This window comes from Copadichromis virginalis, linkage group LG22 (assembly GCF_057382275.1).
Source record: "Copadichromis virginalis isolate Kocher_CV1m ecotype Utaka linkage group LG22, C_Virginalis_male_GT1.1, whole genome shotgun sequence".
NCBI lineage: Eukaryota > Metazoa > Chordata > Actinopteri > Cichliformes > Cichlidae > Copadichromis > Copadichromis virginalis.
Genome location: NC_140638.1, coordinates 24,096,815 through 24,120,631, shown reverse-complemented (window position 1 = coordinate 24,120,631; position 23,817 = coordinate 24,096,815). Strand labels below are relative to the sequence as shown.

The following is a 23,817-nucleotide window of genomic DNA, read 5'->3' as shown; positions in this document are numbered from 1 at the left end:
AGAGCATTCTCACATAGCTTCCTCTGTGCTCCAGGTGACTCAGCGCAGTGTGGAGCGCTATGGTGATAGCGTCCTCGGTGGAACGATTTGTCCTGTAGGCAAATTGGTGGGGGACCAGAGTGGGAGGCAGACCGGCCCTGTGCTGACAGACCAGTCTCTCAAAGCACTTCATCATTACAGGCGTAAGTGCAACAGGCCTGTAGTCATTTGGGCTGGCCACAGCTGTCTTCTTGGCGATGGGGATGATGGTGGAGGTTTTGAGGCAGGGCGGGACGGTGTTTGATGACAAGGAAAGGTTGAAGATTTTAGTGAAGACTCCGGTCAGTTCGTCAGCACATGCTCTGAGAATCTTTCCATGTATTCCATCAGGACCTGCCGCCTGCCTGGGATTCACTGACCTTAGAACACACCTCACTTGATGCTCCCTGAGTGTTAGTGTGCCAGTGCTGGGGGCGGGTGGAAGTGGTGTGGCAGCTGAGGGCCTGGTCGTCTCAAAGTGGGCGAAGAAACGGTTTAGATCCTCAGCCAGTGAGGCATCAGTCCTAGATGTTGCCTGGTTATTGGTTCTGTAGTTGGTAATGTGATTGATCCCCTGCCACATTTTTCTGGGGTCGTTGTCAGCAAAGTGATCTTCAATCCTCCTCCTATAGGCAGCCTTAGCTTTCCTGATGCCTCTACTCAGGTCTGCCCTGGCCGCCCTATACGCAGCCCTGTCCCCTGACTTGAAGGCAGTGTTGCGGCTTTTTAGGAGGGATTGCACTTTGCTATTCATCCAGGGTTTTTGATTTGGAAACACCCTGACCCTTTTGTTGACGGTGACATTGTCAGCACAGTTCCTGATGTACGAGAGTACAGTGTCCGCGTACTCCTGGAGGTTGTGGCTGGAGAATAAATCCCATACAGTTGTTGAGAAGCAGTCCTGCAGTTGAGAAAGGGCTCCTTCAGGCCAGGTTTTTATTGTCTTTGTCTGGGGCTTTGTTTTTCTCAGCAGGGGGGTGTAGGTGGGGGTGAGGGACATGCAGAGGTGGTCAGATCCAGCCAGGTGGGGGAGGGGTGTCGCTCTGAAAGCATGCCTGATGTTTGAATAGACATGTTTGAATAGACATGGTCCAAAGTGTGTTCTCCTCTCGTAGCAAAGTCCACAAACTGGACAAATTTAGGAAGCACAGTCTTTAGGCACGCTTTGTTAAAGTCGCCGGCGACAATAAAAACCCCATTCGGGTGGGCAAGCTGTTGTTTGTTTATGGTGTTGAGCAAGAGGCTGAGAGCCGTGCTAATGTTAGCATCCGGCGGTATATAAACAGCTATCACAATAACTACTGTAAACTCCCTCGGGATGTAAAAAGGTCTGCACCTCCACCAGAACCTCCAAATCAGGAGAACAGTGTGTGTGAATGATCCTGCTGTTACAACACCACTCGTTATGCACGTAAACACATAGCTCCCCTCCTCTGCTTTTACCTGAGTTGCTGTTTCTGTCATGCCGGTGTAGCGTGCGGCCTGCTAACTCGACTGCAGCGTCGGGAATCAGCGGGTGAAGCCACGTCTCCGTAATAAGAATAATGCTGCAGTTACGTGCAAAGCTTGTGTTGGCTATCTGTAGCTCCAATTCGTCCAGTTTGTGGGTGATGGATCTGGCGTTCGATAGGAAAAGGCTCGGAAGTGCTGGCCGGTGTGGATGTTTGCGTAGCCTAGCGTCTGAGCCCGACCGGCATCCCCTCTTCTGCTTTCTTTCCCTCCGTCGCCTTCTACGCTTGCTGGGCAGGCAGACCATCCATGGTGACCCTGGCGGTCTCGCTATCTCCACCAGGATGTTGTGTGTTCGCTGATAGTCGCCAGAAACAGACAAACTATATTTAAAACCTAGGTCAATTAGGTTCTGGCGACTGTAAGAGATGGCGGCATTGCAAACATTCAAAAATATCCACATTAAAAGTAAAAACGAGCACCAAACTGGAGAGCTAAGAGCCGCTGCACCCATGCGCGCCGCCAGTAGTGTGTGTGAGAGCGTTTCAGTAGTGTGTGTGAGAGCGTTTCAGTAATAATGTCCCTTACGGCACCTCATAGAATGTTGGTACTCAATATTCTGTGCACGGAATGTTCATGCATCGTGTGGAATGTTTGTACCCAACCTGTTCAGGCGAAATGTTGGTACCCAACATTCTGTGCGTGGAATGTTCATGCAGAATGTTCGTATCCAACAAACTGTAAAAGGAATGATCAGGCGAAATGTTCATACCCAACAATCTGTGCACAAATTTTTTTTCTGTGGAATGTTTGTACCCAACAATCTGTGCTCATAATGTTCATGTGGAATGTTGTCACTGAACATTCTGTGCAAGGAATATTCATGTGGAATGTTCGTAACCAACATTCTGTGAACAGAAGATTTTTGCGAAATGTTCTTACCCAACATTCTGTGCACAGAATGTTTGTGCGGAATGTTTGTACTCAACATTCTGTGCATGGACTGTTGAGGCAGAATGTTGGTACCCAACATTCTGTGAAAGGAATGTTCATGCAGAATGTTTGTATCCAAAATTCTGTCCATGGAATGTTCAGTCTGAATATTTGTACCCATCATTTGTCCACAGAATATTCATGCGGAATGTTGGTACTCAATATTCTGTGCACGCAATGTTCACACAGAATGTTTGTAACCAACATTCTGTGCACAGAATGTTCAGGCAAAATGTTCGAACCCAACATTATGTGCACACAATGTTCATGGGGAATGTTCGTACCCAAGATTCTGTGCACAGAATACTCATGCAACATGTTGTTACCAGTGTTGGGTAAGTTACTTTAAAATAGTAACTTAGTTACATTACTAGTTACTTCTCTCAAAAGTAACTCAGTTACTTCAAGTAACTCGTTACTTTCAAAGTAACGAGTTACTAGGGAAAGTAACTTTGGTTTTACTCAGAATTCTCTTCTTAATGTGTTGCTTCCATAACTTTGCCAGTCTTCTAGCTTGCTTACTTGCTACAAGTGCACTGTGCCACCTACCAATAGAAAGGAAAAGATAATATGCATATTTCCACGAGAGAAACCCCACACCTGGACCGTCAATGACTGCTGAAATTATTCTAGTCTACGTCACAGCATCATGTGCGCCTTTTACATCCAACACAAAAACTGCAGTCGTGGTGCTTTCGATTGTACTCAGAACTCGAATTCTGCCTTCTGAATAGGAAGATGTAGGCAACACCAGACTGCAGATGAGCTGCATACATGGCTGGACTGGGACAGAAAATTGGCCTGGGCATTTTGACTAGAGACTGGCCCACCATTATAGGAAAAATCATAAAGCCTGTTGTGACAGTGATGTACACTGTTTTGATTGTATATATGCATCAATCTATCAATCGTTTGTTGTAAGATTCAGATAATTATTTTTTAAAAGCTAGACATTTTAAATGAGAATAAGAAAGAAAAGTATTTCTTTGTGCCCACCTCTCCCTGTTAATGTCCTACCTGGCCCCCCTGGCAAAACTTTGCTAGATCCGCACCTGCACAGTTACCAGCTGTCAGCTACCTAAAAAAAAGATCCTGGGGTTATTTGTCTCTCAGAAACAGTTCATAACTTCCCTTCAACTCATTCATGTCACCTAAAAGGTAAACCTGTTTCTCCATCACCTGTTCAGCTCTGATGATTCAGCAAGGACATCTCCTGGTTTCATCTTCATGTTTCCCTATCACCAGATAACCAAACCGATATCATGACCAGCAGCTTTTTTGCAGCTGTGGCTCCAGCAAACATCAGCTGATACTAGAAATTAATATTAAATAAATTTTAACAACAGCTGATCAAGCTTAAACGTGCTGTTGTTGTTTAGCGCGACATCCGCTGGTTTCCTCTTTCGGCGCAAAGTGGGCGATAAACAAACAAGAGAGCCGATCAGCTGATCATTGATCAGTTTTCATGATTGAAGTAGAAACGGGAGAGAGAGGGGGGAGAATGAAAGAAGAAGAGGCAGCTGTGCAGCAAAGACACTGAATAACTCTAGCTTTGTGCCTTTTTCATCGTAGCTGAATTACGGGACAAACTGTTCCTTTTCACCTCAATAAGAAACGCGTAATATTTTCTCTGAATACCAGACGGGACAGTTGGCAACTCTAATAACTTATGAACAAAATAAAGTTCAACATCAGTAACATCATAGCACCCACCCAGCTGTATAGAAACCCCGTCATGCTAGCTAGTACGCAGTACGGAAAAAGTCAGAATAACGAAAATAAACTCCACCTAAACATGGTTTATATCTGACCCAGATAAACTGCAGGTCATAACTTCTTACCTGAAGTTCAGTTCACCTGACGCTCCGACCGGCGGCCGCCTCGGGTCTCTTTTCCTTCTGCGTCCCCTTTCCCTCATCCACCTGCTGGCCTCCACCACTTGCTAATGTTACTGAATCTGTGGAAGCTCCGCGATAGCCACCACACGAAGTAACGAGTAACGAGCCTATCTAAATCCCAGTAACGACTAACGCGTTCCTGATTTTGGCATAATAACTAGTTACCGTGCTCGTTACCACAATAATAACGTAGTTACTGTAACGCGTTACTTAATAACGCGTTAGTCCCAACACTGGTTGTTGCCCAACATTCTGTGCATGTAATGTTTGTATGCGATGTTTGTACCTCACATTCTGTGCACAGAGTATTCATGCAGAATGTTGGTACTAAATATTCTGAGCACGCATTGTTCATGCAAAGTGTTCGTATCCAACATTCTTTGCACAGAGTGTTTATGCGGAATGTTGGTACCCAACAACATTCTGTTGAGCATGGCATTATTGTGTGGAATGTTTGTACCAAACATTGTCATGGTTCTGGGTCGTGCGACCCAGTGTTTTGTCTTTAACCTATTTTGATGATTATCGTTTATTGTTTGTTTAGGTTCACTAGGTAGTCCAGCCAGTTGTATTTATTACCCTTGTATTAAGTCTCCCTTGCCCTTCGTGTGTTTATGTCTGTGTGTCTTGTATTGTCAAGTTCATGCTGTCAGTTATGTCATCTCCCCTGTACTACGTCTCCCCGGTCCATGTGTCATGCCTAATCTCCATGTTTCCTGTTTTACTTTGAAAGCCTGTATTCACTATCAGTGTATTTAGTTTCACTCCTCCTGCCCTGTCGTTAGGTTCATGTGTGTCAGCTGTGTTCCCATGTGTGGCCACTTCCCCTGATCTTCCCTCATGTGTATTTAGTCTCTGTGTTTCATACAGTCTGTTTCGCGTCGTCTGTGTTCCTACCCTCCATGTCCTCCCGGTCAGTCTGTACAACATTGTCATGGTTTTCTGAGTCTCCTTAGTTTATCAGTACCTGTTTCCCAGTTTAGTTTAGGTTCAGTTTAATCACGATGTTTCTGCTTTGTGTTGAGACCTGTCATCAGCCACAATAAAGGCTCGCTTTCAGTTGAAGTTTACTCCGGTCCACTCTCTTGTGTTTGCATCTGGGTCCACCACACACACCCCCGCACGGTCTGTCCCCTCAGATCGTGACAAACATTCTGTGCACAGAATCTGGTACCCAACATTCTGTGCAAGGAATGTTTGTCTGGATTGTTTGTACCCAACATTCTGTGCACATAATGTTCATGCGGAATGTTCCTAACCAACATTCTGTGCATGGAATATTTGTGTGGAATGTTTGTGCCCAACGTTCTTTGCATAGAATGTTCATGTGGAATGTTTGTTCCCAATATTCTGTGGACAGAATATTCAAGCGAAATGTTCATAACCAACATTCTCTGCACAGAAATTTCAGGCGGAATGTTGATGCCCAACATTCTGTACACGGAATGTTCATGCAGAATGTTCATACCCAACATGCACGGAAGGTTCGTGAGCAATATTCTGTAGAAAGTATGTTCGCACAGAATTTTCAGGCAGCATGTTCGTACCCAACATTCTTTGCACAAAATGTTTCGGCAGAATGTTCGTACCCAACATTCTTTGCACATGCACACATGTACATGTTTTTGAGGGGTTTTATTGTTACAATCAGCTCACGGGCTGCAGTAAAAGAATGGAGTCATGCTGCCAACTGAGTATGGATTAACAAGGATTTATTATACTGAGCTAAAAGCATGCTGTGTGTCAAACAGTGCATGGTTGGGTTGGCAGATGTTTGGGGCTTGTTGTATGTGCAAAACTAAACTAAAATGACCATGCAAATAGGAGAAGTGTACAAGGTGATGTGGCACCATCACAAGAGGAGATCAGAACAACAGTAGCAGTGGAGGGCAAATCCATGAAAGGTGGGATTTAAACAGAACACTGGCCAAGTATACTGCATTTCTTGCAATTTCCCTCATCTCCACATTAGATACTCCTGCAAAACAATGCACAAAACCACCACAAGAAGCTCTTGGGTCGTAAGAGGCATAAATTCCATTACCAAAACAGCATTAAAGTTATTTTAGTGCATATGGAGACATTTTTTTTCTGGAAAATCTGGATATTGATTCATTTTTCTACACAAATATTTACTAAGGTACCAGCTATGAAGCGCCTTGAGGCGACTTATGTTGTGATTTGGCGCTATATAAATAAAATTGAATTGAATTGAACTGCAATTTGGTCATTAATATCAGCAGAAATGTTTATTGCAAAACACATGGCTACACATACGAATGCCGATTTAAGCGAGCGGCACATGGTCTGTTGAATTCAGAGGCTCTGAAGGTTTTTGACGGTTATCAGCCATTCCTGGAGTCTGTTACAGGAAAACAATTTCTTGGCAGATAAGTTTTGGACCATGCTTCTGCACGAAGCTGAACTTCGAGGTCGGTTTCCCACCGAATCCTGGCCTTATCAGTGGTTACAAAATTCAAAGACAATAATTTCCCATAACAAAGAGAGAAATTTCTTTTTTGTGATTATTTCCTCATTAAATTTAAGAAGAAAGCTTTCAATAGGATTCAAAACGGGTTGATTGTCTGGAAATTTAAGGGAATTTACAAAATGCGTTACTTGTAGGAACCCAAAGAAGTGTTTCTGTGGTAAATTATATTTAATTTGAACTTGATTAAAGGCCATAAAACTACCCCTTTCAAACAGATCGCAAATAAATCTTATATTTTTAGAACACCAATCATCAAATATACTAATGCTAATACCTGCGAGGAAAGCTTTATTCCTAATTAGAGGTTGTAGTGCACTAAAAAAACCTCTTCTTCCGACGTGAGCAGCAATATTATGCCAAACCTTAAGTGTAGGCATCAAAATGAAATTATCTGTGACACCAAGAGGAAGGTCAGCCAGATCAATAGATAAAAGACTAAGAGGCGAAAGAGGGTCACAGCACCAAGTATCTACCAGTGGCTTCCCTTGGTATAGACAGGAATGTAACCACCCTGAGATTATTTGTGCATGGCAAGCCCAGAAATAATATAAAAGGTTAGGAAGTGCCTGCCCCCCCTCATCTGTAGGTAGTTGTAAAATCTGTTTCTTTAGTCTAGATTTCTTCCCATGCCATATAAATTTAGAAAGATATCCCTCAATCTCTGAGAATGTTTTTCTGTTGATCCTGAGAGCCAACATTTGTATGGGATATAATATTCTGGGTAAAACATTCATTTTGATTAAACTTATTCTACCCATCCAAGATAGGGGGCGGTCAAACCACCTATTGAGGTCATTTTTGATTGAGGCCACAATTGGTTTAAAGTTCAACTTGTACCGGTACAACTCTGTTGTGTCTGCGGACACCCTAATACCTAAATATGTAAAACCAGTGGTCGACCACCTGAAAGGAAAATTAGGAGGAGTGTCCCACTTCCCCCCATCACCCAGTGGCAAAGTTTCATATTTATCATAATTTATTTTATACCCTGAAAAAAGGCCAAATTGATTAATGACATGTGTCACTGCAGGAATAGATGTTTCTGGCTTAGTGAAAAAGAGCAACACGTCATCTGCGTAAAGGGAAATTCTGTATTCAGTATTCAACAAGGTTACCCTATAGATCTCAGGGTGAGTTCTTACAGCCTCTGCCAGTGGCTCCAATGCAAGTGCAAACAGTAGGGAAGAAAGGGGGCATCCCTGACGCGTTCCTCTACCCAGTGGAAAAACATCTGAGACCGAGCCGTTAACCAATACCCTTGCAGCTGGGGCCCCATACAACAGTTTGACCCACTTGACAAATTCAGATCCCAAACCAAATCTTTCAAAAACATCAAATAGATACTCCAACTCCACCCAATCAAATGCTTTCTCAGCATCCAATGAAATTGCAAGAGCCCTATAATTGGTGTTCTGAGAGAACTGCACAACATTTATGAGTCAGCGTACATTGGAGCGGGAGTATCTATTCTTGACAAAACCCGTTTGGTCAGGCTTTATCAGAACAGGCAGAACCTCCTCCAATCGTCTAGATAAAATTTTGGACAGAAACTTGCAATCTACACCAAGTAAACATATACAGTAGGTCTGTAAGATGTACACAGATCTGCAGGTTTATCCTTCTTTAAGATCAGGGATATATGGGCAAGGTTTAAGGTGGGTGGAAGTGTGCCCCTCTCAAGAGATTCTACATACATTTTTAATAAAGGACCCACCATGTGTTTGGCCATTTTTTTATAAAACTCTGGCCCAAACCCATCAGGGCCTGGAGCTTTCCCACTCTGTAAGGATTTGATTACATCTAAGATCTCCTGCGCCCTAGTAGGACTGCAAAGATCTAATCGACTTTCCTCTGATAGTATAGGGAGATTAACATTATCAAGAAACAATTTCCTACCGTCTACAGTATTTTGACACTCAGGGGGATATAAGTCCTGATAGAACTCTTTCATTATTTTGCTGATAAGTTTAGCCTCGAATTGTAAAACACCTTTCTTATGTTTTAAAGAGGGTATTGCATAAGAGCCCTTTTTCCCCTGGGCAAGTCGGGCAAGTAAGCGTCCAGGTTTGTTGCCCGATTCAAGTAATCTATGCTTTGCATAGAATATTGCAGTTCTCGCTTTCTGAGTTAGTAGTTGGTCCAGGGCTGATCTGGCTGCATCCAGTTTTTTAAGCACAGAAACAGACGAGGATTTCTTAAACTCCCTCTCCAAGTTAGTAATGTCGCGTTCAAGTACTAACTGTTTGGTTAAGGTGCTCTTCTTTTTCGCTGAGGTGAAAGCGATAATAGAGCCCCTGAGAAATGCCTTACCCACCTCCCATAGAGTAGAAGCACTAACCCCCGGTAATTCATTTGTAGAAAGAAAAAGTTCCCACTGATTTTCTAAATATTTTACAAATTCAGGGTCACTAAGGGGAGCTGGGTTTAGCCGCCAGTGTCTAGACAAGGGATCATAATAAGGTGGTAATAACTCCATTGAGACTGAAGAGTGGTCTGAGAAAGCGCATGTGTTGATCAGACAACCCCGAGTTCTGTCAAGGACAGATCTAGAAACAAACATGTAATCAATTCTGAAAAAAGAAAAATGGGGGCGTGAGAAAAATATAAAGTCTTTCACATGTGGATTACAAACTCTTCAGGCATCAAAAAGACCAAGATCTGAACAGAAGTCCATTGTAACCTTTGCCATTTTTGAAGGTGGTTGAGATTTTGGTGGATTATAATCAGTGTCAGGACTCAACCCACAGTTAAAATCCCCACCAATTATTACGTGATTCGGACACACAGAGGAGGTTTTTGCCAGAAGGTTTGAATAAAACAATCTATCAAAAGTATTTGGTGCATAAACACTTCTACACTGAAAAAAATATGTTGTTGGATTTACTTAATTCAATGGTGGACATTTGTTGCACACAGATGTTTTGCTTTGGCAGCAACTTAAACAATTGAGTTAAATTAACACAATTTATTCATGTTCAATAAACCTGTGCAATTTGTGTTGATAAAATGTGACTTAAACATGTTTTGATGAAGTAATTTGAGCTCTTGAAATATTTTAATCCTTCACAATTTTCTCACTTTATCCCAACACCATTCAATAACTTTTACCCAATACTACTTGGTCACTTAAATGCTACATGTTATCTTCAAATTACATTTTGCTATTATATTCTAGTATCAAATACACAATTTTCAAATGGAGGCCTTATAACAGATTATATTGTTCTCTTCCAAGATGGTTGCTGGCATCCACCAGTAACCTTTCAAAACAAAATGTCTAATTTCACTGCATTGACAGTAGGTAAAGAATTAAACTGACATTACTCCACTACTGAATCTACATAAATCAACAGTTAAATAATGTCAGTTCTTCCGTGTTCTCTGGAATCAATCACAGCAAAGAAATTAGACTGTTTCTTTTGAAAAATGTTGGGAAAGAACAAATCAAAACATTCTATTTAAGGCCTCTGACGTCAAGATTCAGTTAAACAACAATTATAACTAAACAATTTGAGGTAATGTTAGTTTCCATTAACATTAAATTAGGTTACTGAATTGGCAAACACCTTCCTATTAACATTACCCATTTTACCCCAATAACTAAAGAAATTAGCACTTGCAGGTCAAAACCTTTATTCAAGAGATGCAAAAATAACATTGATACAGTGACTGTCAAAAATTACAGCACTGATCATACTGTGACATCTTGGTTCAAAACAGCACACTTAGAAATATTCAACGTTCTTTACTTCAACTGAATGAAACTGAAAATACCATTTCACACGACCCATATGGGATATTTAGACTGCATAACTGTTCATGCTACATCTCTTCACTAGTAAAAGAAAGAAAAAATACAAAGAGAAATTTAAAAATGCTGCCAAAATGCTGTACAGAGCAAAAGGAAAAACAAACAACAACAAGAAAAACGGCTCGTCCTCATGGCAGTTGCAGAGTATATAAAAATGAACCCTGCGATCTGTTCCTGGAATTGAGCTTCAAAAATGCAGCAGAACAAGTGTGAGATTTAAATGTCCTCTCACCTAGAGCTGATCAGCTTGCATGCATAACAGTGAGCTTTCCTTGCAGGAGCAGTTTTGTCTTAGTTGTGAGTTTTTCTTGAGAGCTGAGTTGCATCCAACTCCATTACCACCCTTTGCTACACTTTTGAGGTGATTCAGAGTTGTGATGGGTAACTCATATTGAAGGAATAAAAAAGGTCCAAACAGCATGGCTACTGCAAAGGTCACGTTATCCAGATCTTGAAGAACTACTATACCCTCGATGATGATGCCAACATCAGAAAAGTCATTGCCTGGTGCATCCTCTGGAGACAGATGTTCATTGTGGTTTTCTCAATCTGTGCAGTGGCCTCAGTCAAGTCCTGGTTAAACACAAAACATTTCTTTAAGATTCCTTTTTAAACTCATCTCTTTTGAATCTACCAGTTCTAATGTTAGAGTAATTTAAACCAATGCAAGCAACATAGTAAATAGCTATAGCCAAAGAGTTGCCTGCCATGCTGCCATTCATGGTCTAACAGAGTTTCTAAGACAGAGTGAAAAACATAATAATTTCAAATGCTTTACATTAGTTTTTGTTAGAAAGACACCGGCCCATCAGAAATCCAGGTTATGTCACTCAGAAGATGTTAGAATTTAGACTTTCAGCCCCACAATTTGGTTAGCTGTTGGTCTTTTTTTTTTTCCAAACAAAAGCTAATGTAAATACTGGTGGGATTTTCCTTTGTTCACTAGAATGACAAATTTAAAGTTTTTTCACACTGATGTGACCCCTAATATAAGGGGGTGGGGCCTCAAGGGGGGGCGGCCGAGTTCGCTACCAGGCCTCATGTGAACTTCAAATTATTAAAGAGGACTACTGGTCCTAACCAGTCCAATGAGGATCAAGTGGATAACTAAATGCATTTTTAAATGTTGCAAAGCCACAATCTACTCATAAAACACTCACCATGAACTCCTGCACCAAGATGTTGCAATTGTCTTTCACACAGATGCGGAGCACTTTGATGAGACTCCCTTCGAGCATTAATGTCATCCTAAAGTATTATAACAAAGAAAACAGAGATTTGTGAACTTTTCAGTACCACAGAAGAAAATGATCCCAGACAAAAACTTAAACCAGTCAACATGCAACACCAGCATCTACAAAGAAATATCAAAAGTTCCTGTTTGACATCAACTTTATGGATATATAGTTTCCAGAACATTTATTTTTTTAAAAAGATCAATTTTTCTCAGTGGGCCAGTAAATGCATAACGAAAATTATGGCATCCTTTCGGTGGAATCAGTACTCACAGGTAATAGTTGACTGTTTCAATGGATGCAGCATAAAAATCTTTTACTGACCTAATGCAATACATATCGTTAGCTTCATAGCATAAGTGCCTAAGTCATTGACTTAGTCAAATGACTTAGGCAATTATGCTATGAAGCTAACGATATACACTTTGTAGTTAAAGAATTTTAAAGTTCTTACTGTCATCATGGCAGCTACATCCTTTAGCTTTGTGCCCTGTTCCCCCAAACACTTTCAGCAGACTGTCAGAGAGAAACTCAGCTCCGTCAGAAACCTTGACTGTAAAGGCAAGGTTGGGATGCACTGGAATGCTGCATTTCATCTAAAATGACATAAAATTATTTTGAAATAACAGCAGGCACTGTGCTTGGTTAATCAGTAATGTTTTGTTGAATAAAAACTGTGTTTCCAGATCTTATGGGATTAAAAAAATCCAAAGATGTTTGTTTCTGATTTGCAACCCAAGAACCCACAAGTTACAACCTCATTTTAGTTCAAGTGTGCATTAATGTGAGTCCAGTAATCACCTTTCTGACAATACATACAGGTTAAACCTATGGCAGATTTTGGATTTCTCAGTTGTATTAATAGGGTGGTCTATTTGAGTATGCATGCACCTAATAATTATAAAAAACCTATTATAATTAAGTTACAGAAACCTTAAGCGAAAATAGAATATACTTTCTTACCATAACACCTTGAACCCACAATCCATCAGCTGACTCCTGGTGAAATGCAGAATAGAGGTAATCTCTCAATGTGCAGCAAAACAAAAACAAAAACAAAAGGACAGCAGGTGAGGGCAGGAAGAGTAGGGATGTAAGCTAGCATAATGCCACTGATGATATTAGCTAAAGCTGTTCAATGTCCAAAATCTCACTAACACCACGGTGCAGTAAATACACAATGTAACTGAAGAGTCAGTTGGCAAATCTATTCACACAGAAAACCAAATTATGTTGTGAGTGCCTCCTAATTAGGTTTAATGTGATATTACGGCTCTTGTGCCAAAGACAAATTCAAATGAAAAAGCGCCAATTCTTTGACAACAGATAAAACAGCAAATAAGCTAACGGCTCTTTTTTAGCATGTTACATGGCGGCACTCTAGACGTTTAACTACATTTGGCTGAAATATGGTAAACATTAATTCAAAAAATCAAGACATACCAAAAAACGTAGAGTTGGCTGCTGGACTTGACTGAGATGGATGCATTTTTTAAACCACGATCCAAAGCCCGCGAGATGAAATCACGCGTGGTTTCACGAGATTTAACGTTGCTATCTTATTGACTTACTTCACCTGAACATGATATGAACAATTTAATACACCCTTTCTGCATATCATGTAGTTTTTACACTATATAGTTACATTTATCTTTAAAACATGAGGCAATTGTGTTAAATACATGCAAGATGCTTACATAAATCCAAGAGATGGCCAGTCCCTTTTTTTCAGTGTAATAGAATTTGTTCCCCATATAAAAGCCCAGTAATCAGAATAAATCGTCCGTCCGTATCCCTTACAATAGTATTTAGAGTGAATGGTAGATTTTTATGGATCAATATTACAATGCCTCTACTTTTAGAGTTAAAAGAGGAATAGTAAATTTGTCCCACCCAATCACGCTTGAGTTTTAAGTGTTCAGAATCTGTGAGGTGAGTCTCTTGCAGTAATGCAATCTGCACTCTGTCTTTTTTGAGTGAGGAAAGTATTTTGCGTCCCTTAATAATGTGATTAATTCCCTTGACATTGAGAGTTATCATTTTAATGTTACTCATTGTAAAAGTTGTCAGTTATTGGACAAAAATTGCAAAAAAAAGACCATCATAATAAACACACTGTAAAAGATTTAACCCATGGCCTGGACTGGCCGTGCTGACATGAACAAAACCATTGTAAATGAATGGCAAAGGAACCCTTACACACACAACAAACTGCACAAGAATATAGAAATTAGGATAAACGTCAAAATATCACAAACCAGGAAAAAACAAAAGAAAAACAAAGGAAAACAAAAACGAAAAAGCCACCCACTGGGTGGTATTACAAGACCAGTGTAGCCAAAAGAAGTTTCACTCCACGGGAGAAAAGAAGAAACAGACAACAACAAAATCCCATCCCCGCTTCCCAAACCTGAATAAAATCGGGTTACTGTCAGTTGTGAAACAAAATTAAAGACCGAGTAAACAATTAGTACTGTATACTAGATATTGGCCCTAAAGCCACTTTAGGTACAAAAAAATGAACAAATCTCTATTTTCCCTTTAAACGGTCTCTTTTCCCTCAAGCTGCATTAAACACAGTGGACTTACTGGCGTGCTGAACCAATGTCATGTTCTAGGTTAAATCCAACAGTGCCACAGTTTGTAGGGGACAAGTATCAGTTGTCTTTTAATCCAGCGCATTGATGAAACTTTGAGCATCTTTAGGCGAATGAAACTTGTGTTCAGTGCCATTGTGATTCAACACGAGCGTCGCTGAGTAGCGCATTCTGAAGCGGATGCCCTTGTCAATTAAGGCACGACAAGAAGCATTAAATCCCCGTCGTTTCTCACGGATCGCGTAGGAAAAATCCTGGTGTATAAAGATCCGCTGTCCGTCGTAGTGAAGTTCTGGGGCCGCTCTCACTACTGCCATGATCCGCTGTTTGTCTCTGGAGTTGTGGAGCTTACTAATCACCGGCCTGGGGTGAGCACCCCGCGGGCCACAGCCCCAGTGTGCACGGCCAATTTTAATGCGGGCTTTACCTGTGGAGCTGTTCCCCAGCCCAAGCGTAGCAGGCAGCCAGGCTTCAAAAAACTGAATAGGACTCTCACCCTCCGCGCCTTCTTTCAGATTAATAATGCGGATGTTGTCACACCTGCTGCCGTTCTCTAAATCATCCAAGCTTTTGCCATGATCTTAATCTTCTCCTCAGCTTCAGCCAGTCTTCCCGCGAGGTCAGTCACCCCGTCTTCCACATCTGAGATTCTCTGCTCTGCCTCCGTGACGCGTTTGGAGACGTTTTCCAGCGAGGATGAAATTTTCTCCAGTGTCCCAGACAGTGTAGACCAGCGGTCCCCAACCCCCGGGCCTTGTACCGGTACCGATCCGTGAGTCGTTTGGTACCGGGCCACGAGAGTTGAGGCTCAGGTATGAAATGTATGGTTTTCAGGGTTTTTATTGGTTTTCAGCGTTATTTTGTTATCGTTTTTATCGTTAACTTGGTTTTCCTGGGTCTTTTCATGTGTGTTATGAATAAATCTTCTTTTTTTCGGTACCGGTACTAGTTTTATTTTGTTGTATTGTACACCTTAAAGGCCAGTCCGTGAAAATATTGTCGGGCATAAACCGGTCCGTGGCGCAAAAAAGGTTGGGGACCACTGGTGTAGACAGTTTTTGGTCAATTACCTCACTGATGCTATTAGTCACTTCACGGATGAGAGCTGCGGTGTCCACCGGGGGCGAGGGCTGGTCGCCCACTGCTACTAGCATGTCAGTTTGGCTAGCACTGTTCGTCATGGCGGCCGTCATCTGTCGAGTCTGTATCTTCGTCTGTTTCGACATTACTTGTCATCCAAAAGCGTATTTAGGGCTGTTGCGTATTCCCAAAACTCTCAGTCAATAGTTTAGATGAAAATATAGACAGTAGCACGCATTACACTGTAATAAATACAGGTGGGAGTAGGAACATAGTGAAAGCAAGTCTTCTAGCCAACCATCTTCACCGGAAGTCCACAGTCTCATTTCTAATCCCTGCATTTGGATAAATACTGTATCTGTTTTTCTCTAATACTCACACACTGATGTTCAAATTCAAATTCAAATTTTATTTGTCACGTACACAGTCATACACAGTACGATATGTAGTGAAATGCTTGGACAACTGCTCGTGACCTAAAGAAAACAAAAAAGGAAAAGGCTATGAATAAGATAGGAAATAAATATGAAAAATTAAAAAGGGTAAATTTAACTAGGAAGGAATAAAATATAAATTAAGGTTAAAAATGAAATAACTGTACAACACAAATTAGAATGAAGGGTAAATTTAACTGGGAAAGAATAAGATAAAATATATAAATTAAAGTTGAAAATAAAATAACTGTACAACAAAATACACAATATAGAACTATATAAGAATGTATGAAGAAATATAAATAAATATATACACAATAACAGCAGCTGTACAAGTATTAACTGGAAATGAAGAATATAATGTCCTGTGTTGTGCAATCCACATTATGTCTTGTGCAGTGCAAATATGCTTAAAGTGATTTAAGTGATGAAGTGAAAAACAATGTCCAGAATGTCCAGTGTGTGTGTAAGAACTATATGTGTGGGTCAGGACTGTGTGGTGGTGTGATTGAGAGACCGTATCGCCTGCGGGAAGAAGCTCCTCCTCAGTCTCTCTGTGTTGGTCTTCAGGGAGCGGAATCGCTTTCCTGACCTCAACAGAGAGAACAGTCTGTTGTTGGGATGGCTGAGGTCCTTCACGATCTTCCTGGCCTTGGTCCAGCACCGCCTGCTGTAGACTGAGTGCAGGTCAGGGAGCTCGGAGCGGATGGTGCGCTCAGCTGATCGCACAACCCTCTGTAGAGGGTTACAACACAGTAAATCGCTTGCTTTCATATTCATAAAAACACCCAATTACTGCTCTGTGTATTTGGTAGTCTGCTAGCCATTTTTTTGTTGTTGTTGTTATTGGGATGAGTAGTGCAGATCATTGTGCATCCCGTAGGAAAAGCTAAATCCCTGTCTTCATTTTTCTTGAATGTTATATTCTAGGACACCACTAGTAATTTACCTCACATTAACCAAACATCTTTCATGAAGCTCGGCAGATGAGCCACCTTTTGAAACTGTATGTGAAATATCACAAGCACGCAGATGCCAGGGACGCACAATTACTTGCAGCTCCTCGTACACAGAAGATTTGAATACTGCACATTGAAATTCAGCTTACAAGGATAGTGACCGGTGTCATGAGACATTGTTTTTTTTTTTCTGGTACAGTGGCACAATATTTGCTTTTACAGAGTTTTCATTCTGTTTTTAATTACATGTTTCTATTATATAGTGAACTTTCACAGAGATTGCATGATTTCATAAGTTTAAAATGCTTTTATTGCAAATACATAAAAGTGGTGCCTCGGCCAAAACCTTTGGCCAACAACTTCAATTACACCCCAGAGAAGTTGATCCTGCAGCCTTTGCTGTATTAGGGACTGCAGGTACTGTCTGAGTGTGGCCACTGTAACAAATTATTTGAGAAATTATATTTCAATTTTTATAACAGACGAAATGTCCAAAGTCAAATACTTGAACAAATTCAGTTCCTTAATAGGTCTACGGTAATGATTTCTTATTCTAAATTATAGCAATTTGCACACTTCAGTAATAACGTTTCATTCAGAATGGTTACAAATTGTGAGGTTCAAAGTCAACTGCAAGACATTGTTATAAAGTGACAAACCAAGACTAAGAGCAACAGTAATTGCGAACTACAATATATTTAAGGAATAATGCTTGATGGGTTTTTGCCTGTATTTAGCTTTTGTCCAGGTTTATGCCAATTGCCTCACGTTGACTAATTCTTATGGGGATTATATCACAGACTGCTGTAGAAACTTTTTTACACAGAAATGCATACCTTATGTAGCTCATACAACAAGTCACACTGAATATCAGCTAAAAGAAATCTACTTATGTTCTTATGTTTGAAATCATCTAACGTGAATGTCTACCCTCATTTTCACGTCTTTCCTTTTTTGTTACATTACTCCATGGCATCTTGCTGCTTTGAAATCCTGGGGTGAGAAAAAAAAACACCTTTGATGTTGCATTGCAAAACTTCAAAGCAGAGCGCTGCTGTAATTGACCTTGAAATAATTAGGCACTGAATTGTTGATCCCGACATCAGTTTTTACAGTGTAAAGTACTGTTGCTGTTCGGCTGTTTGATTGCACAGATAGATAGATAGATAGATAGATAGATATTCACAGATACACACTGATAATAACACAATATGGACATATGTATATTTTTATATAGAATCAGCAAAACTCTCTGAGAGCGCTGCTCCTATTGAAGTGGCCTCAGTGTCACTAATGAACCTTCGGGCACAGGGACAGGAATTCCGGCCAAAGACGTTATAAGTGTGTGGGTGGCTCATGCGTGGCCACAAGTAGCACACACAGGTTTGTGTGAGTGAGAGCAGTATCTTGTGTGGCCAGTGGGGTTGTGGAAGCTGCAAGCCAGCGATAGCACTGGCCTCTGTTGTGCTCCAGCTAATCTACTGAACTGCAAGGCATGGGAGGGAAGTGGTGGGGGGGTCAAGGAGAGGTCTCGTCCTTTCAGGAAGCTCAGCCCAGCAGTCTGAAGCAGACTCCCTGGCTTTGTGCACTCCTTCTCCTTTCCCCCGACTAATGTGGAACAAAACACAGGTGATATGATCCTGGGAAGCCAGCCCTGTTGTGTTTCACACTACCAGTGTGCCACCTTAGATAAGGGAATAGGGAAAAGTTAGAGCTGTGTTCAGTCCTGCCATAGTAGCTGCAGCAAAAGCATTTAAGCTCATACAATGATCATTAAGCCAAGGTTGAAATCAGTCAAGGACCTCTACTTCTGCCCACTCCCTGCTATGTCTGCTGTGCCCCACAGGAGTAGAGTTCAGTGATTAAAATGTCTGTAATTACTCCACCTGTGTGCACATAGTTGCATGTCTGCGTGTGAGCACGTGTGAGTGTTCGGGAAAGTGTGTTTATAAGAGTCTGTCCATAATAGCGTTGTTAGCAGAAGGACACCTTCAATGTAGCCCCTGCGGGGAGAGAGTTGTGTAAGTGCTCCCTGTGTGAAAAGTGTTAGATAATTTGACTCAAGGCACTGGCACACAGAGAGGTGTGTAAGCAGTTTGTCAGCAGCCAAGTATTTCCAACGCCTCTATGTGTGTTCATGTGTATGTGCTGGATTTGACCAATCGGCCGCAAGATTAAAATCATTGACAGGTAAAAGCTTGTAGCACTGATCATGTTGTTGCAGTGCAATGCTCTGCTGGCAAGCCTTCGGTCTTGGTATTCATGTGGAAGCTGCTTTGACAAATACCACAAGCCTAATTATTGCCGTAGATCAAGCAGCACCCCACCCCATAATGCACCCTACCACACTGCAAAAATTGCTCAGAGATAACTCACAGAACACATCTGCCAACCTCTTTATGGGGCCTCATTTAAAGTCTACATATGCACAGTAGCTGAAATGGCATGTGCCAAAAAAAGAAATCAAGACTTTTAGAATCATGCCTACAGCACAAGCACACCTACAAGAAATATTCCAATAATAAATCACAGTGCAAATATAAATGTCCTCCCATCGCCCACCTTCAACGTTAAAGTATAAATACAAAGAATTTTTCTCCGTAGAAATCAGGTACTTGAGCTTTTTTTCTATCAATTTATCCTGTGAATGAGACATGGAGCAATTACGTGGCAGATCTAAATTTTACTGGCTTCAATTCACCACCTTACCACCTGTGTCACCAGCTTCCCACGTCTCCAAAATGTTCATGCACCTGCATGAGAGTTTCTGTACAAGTGCATCTCTTAAATGGTCTCAAGTTATTGCGCTGAATGCCCTTAGGACAGTTTGGTGCTGAAGCCTCTCTGAGAGCTGACAAAGTGGCAAGAGACAGACAAAGAGGCCTTGATTGAAGTGGCAGAGCCGATGCAAACACAAACACATTGTGAACGAAAAGTATTGTTTCAAAACTGCTCGCTTATGTCAGGGTGCATTACAGTTTTTCTCAAATGTTAAAACACAAAAGCCAATCCTGTAACCCAAATGACCAGTAGTCTAAACACATTTACTAAATGTAGCCACCATATTCCAGTACCATAAACACATGTCACATGAAGACACAATTCACAAAACACAACCCTCTGTACTCATAAATCTAAACACATTTTTCCTTGCTAAAACACATGTTGCAAAACAACTCTGCTCATATCCTCAAATGAAAGCCCATGTGATGCAAAATGCTTGCCACAGTCACCAATCTTTGAACACAGGGAACACACCTGGCGTCATTCTCTACACACAATGACTCAAAATTGAAGACACTTGTTGCTAATGCTGTACCCACATGTAAAAGCAAGTTCAGAGTGCACAGTATGCTGAAGGTTCCAAACAAACACAATGGATGAAGGCAGAGTCAGGGGAAGAGGAATTTGATGCAGAGGAGGGAGAAGAGCTGGCCCTGGAAGAAGAGGAGCAGGCCAATGAGGAAGAGGAGTTCAAATGAGAGGAGGAAGAGGAGCGACCAACGAGGAAGAGGAGAAGGCCAACATGGGAGAGGAGAAGGTCCAGGAGGGAGAGCAAGACAACCTCGCACCATCATTACGGACGAGATGCGAGCAACAGCTCAGCGACATGATGCCGCACAGTGATTGTGGTGTGTGTGTGGTGTGAATAACGTAAATAAAAAAACTTCACACCCTGTTCATGTTTTCAAGATTACTGTTGTGTGCATTAGATTCTGTTTTTGCATTGAGTTGTGTTACAGTAGTGTACGTACATGCAGGATTTTCTATAGATTTATACTACTCATATGAAACTCACAAATCTAAATGCCTAATCCTCTGCAGAGATCTACGACGATCCGTTACTGTATAGTTTCTAAAGTATGCATTGGCAGTTATGAAACAAAGAACCTTCTCACAAATTGAGCATTGTGTTTTCAATTGTTTTGCTGTAGTGTGTAATGCTGTGTATAGTGTTTACAGTTTTGACAGCTTCGAGCTGCTCTCTTGGTGTGGGAGTTTGAGTTTTGCAGTGGGAAGGTGTGGTTGTGTTTATGTAGCTTTAGAGAAGGGTGTTGTGTTTGGACATTGGGGGACCTGGTGGTAACGTTTGTGAAATGTGTTTTAGCATTTGAGAAAAACTGTAAAATGGTAGTCTGCACACACAGCTTGGTTCTTTTGTCTGCTGAAATTACCCGCCAGCTTGGTGTGTGTGTGTGTGTGTGTGTGTGTGTGTGTGTGTGTGTGTGTGTGAGAGAGAGAGAGAGAGAGTCGATGGTGATGAGGTGGCCTCAGTGCAACCTAGTTATAAAAGCAGTGGCGGTACAGTGTGACTATGTACCTGCCTATTATTGTTTCATCCTCGCTGCTTTCATCTTGCAGTACATTTACATGTGCATGTGACCATGTCTTGTCAAAAAAAGAACAGCTGTCTGCAGTCTTCTAATGTAAAGCCGAAAAGCTGTAGCCGTCCAATCGCATGTATTAAACATTTTCCCCATTTGTTGAAAAGGGATTAAAATACTACCTGTGAGTGTGGAAGTGCTGAAGAGATTGGAATTTTGCTGAATGTATTTATATCTTTAAACAAATGACAGGCATCTTATTTATGTAAAATATTTGAAATGTATATGTGTAACCTGGTCATAAATTACATATTGTTATAATTATACAAAACATGTGGTACATGTGTGCTGTGTATGTGTATAGGCACAGTTAACGCTAGTATGAACAGATAAATCTTGCTAGCTTGGAAGCTGTAGTGGTCTGAGCTAACTCTCATCCCATTTCTATTTGGTTATAGGCAGTGTTGGGAAGGTTACTTGTAAATGTATTCCACTACAGATTACAGAATGCACGCCCCAAAATGTATTTTGTAATGTATTCCGTTACAGTAACGTAATTTGAATACTTTGGATTACCTATTATATTGCCATGGTTTTTACAACTACATGAATGTACTATTGCTGTGTTAAATATTACTTTTACTGAAGGTTGCTCGCCATACCAATACCGACTAGATTTTTAATTCTTAATATAAAATGAGTAACAGTAGGGTGGACATTAGGTAAGGCTGCACTTTTTGCAACGATCTCGTATAGAAAACTGTTTCACGCGCATATAAAACAGGTCCGAACTAATACGTCGGGTTCTGTGTCGGGCTCGTAGCTGAAAACTAGCTTTACTTTGTTGTCTGGGTCAACTTTGCTAGTGAGAGACAGAGAGAGGCGTTGAAAGGCTGCTTCAACAGAACTTAATGTTTCAGAGAAAAACATGAAAAAAGTGTACAGCCGAGTCTTAATACCTTACTTACAGCTGGGCTCGTCAGCCACTCTTTTTGGCTGCAGTGGTTATTATTATATTTGCATGCTTCCTGCTCCCGTTTCTGGTCGGTGACAACTCGTACTTTTCGACTGTCCTTTTTCTCCCTCCTCGCGCTCACAAACACATAACGGGTATGGCAGTCCATTCTCCCTGCAGCACGGACTACACTGCCCATGAAGCTACATTCTTTAGGGCTATGCCTGTAACACTCTGCTTATGCCCTTCATATTAAATCATTTTTGTGAATAATTTTTAAAAATATTTCTTCATGTCATTATGCGGGTCGCAAGTAGGGATAACATGGGCCGCAAGATTGAGACACAGGCATTAGAGCCTCTTAATGTGTGTTTTGTTTGGGGCATGGAAACCAAAAATAGAGAGGGCATAGCCGAACATATGAAACAGGAAAATACCGCCTTGTAATCCCTTTATTTCAGCAAAGTAACTGTATTCTGACCACCACCTTTTTAAACGGTAACTGTAAGGGAATACAGTTACTCACATTTTGTAATTTAAATACGTAACGGCGGTACGTGTATTCCGTTACTCCCCAACACTGGTTATAGGAGCTGGAGCAGGCAAATTATTTACTTGGAAGGCTTCCTTTTTACCTTTCATTGTCAGACACAATGCAGGAACACGCTGGCTATATATGTAAATGTGCATACAGATCCCAGCTGTACATGTTGTCAGAAACTACATCACAAAGAGGCAGGGACACATATGAACTCTCACACTAACAACCTCTCCAACATTATATTTCGACCTCCACCAGTCTTTGTATTAGATTGCTTGCATCCTCTTCAATACTTCTGCTCTGTATCATTATGTGAGATGGACTTAAATTAGCTGAGAGCTGCTAGAAAAGAGGTAGAGAGGGAATCTCAGGTAAGACTGGAGGGTGAGGGACATAGAAATAAAGATCATGATAATTATGGTCCTTTGGATAATCTTCTTAAATTAGAATGAAAGTTGAGTAAGTGATCTAACGATGGATATGAAAGGACTGAAAGGAAAAAACGTCTTCAGATGGCTCGAGACAAATTCCCACAGCTCTTTCAGCCATCCCTTAAATCCAAAAAAGCCCGTTGGAGATGTCTGCTGCAAAAATAATAAAACAATAAGTAATGCAAATGAAAACTAGTCATAAAAGCTGTATGGTTAGAAAATTTGACTGAGCAGGAAAAAAAGGAAACTATGCAAAAAATGCTTTTGCAATTAAAGTGGAACACTTGCCAAGTCTGCACCAAATGTGATTTATTAAACCCCAACTATAATAAAGGGCCGTATATTCAATATTAATCCAAGTTTAAGCGTGCGGGACAAAGAATCCTGTCAGAGAGAAGTGGGAATTGAGATCTTTATTAACGACATTCGGGATATTTTAATACCTTTTTAAGGTATTCAATTGTAATTCAGCTGCGATTTCAGTGGTCACATCAGAGCACAGAAAGTAGAAAAATGAAAGTCGGGGGGGATCGTAAACTATAAAAGACTGGAGATGGGCTAAGAGCTGAAAATGAGAGGATTTGGATGAAAGGAAGAAGG

General features: G+C 41.0%; 1 long non-coding RNA gene across 2 annotated transcripts; it reads right to left on the bottom strand.

Moving 5' to 3' along the window:
• Nucleotides 1-10,056: 10,056 nt before the first annotated feature.
• Nucleotides 10,057-13,622, bottom strand: LOC146683395 (uncharacterized). Of its 2 annotated transcripts, XR_014917683.1 has the most exons (5): nt 13,339-13,622; nt 12,859-12,894; nt 12,350-12,491; nt 11,821-11,908; nt 10,057-11,233 (listed from the first exon to the last, which is right to left on the bottom strand). It is a non-coding gene; the product is annotated as an uncharacterized LOC146683395 (long non-coding RNA). The 2 variants fall into 2 exon arrangements; XR_014917682.1 differs by having other exon boundaries at nt 12,859-13,621.
• Nucleotides 13,623-23,817: the final 10,195 nt, after the last annotated feature.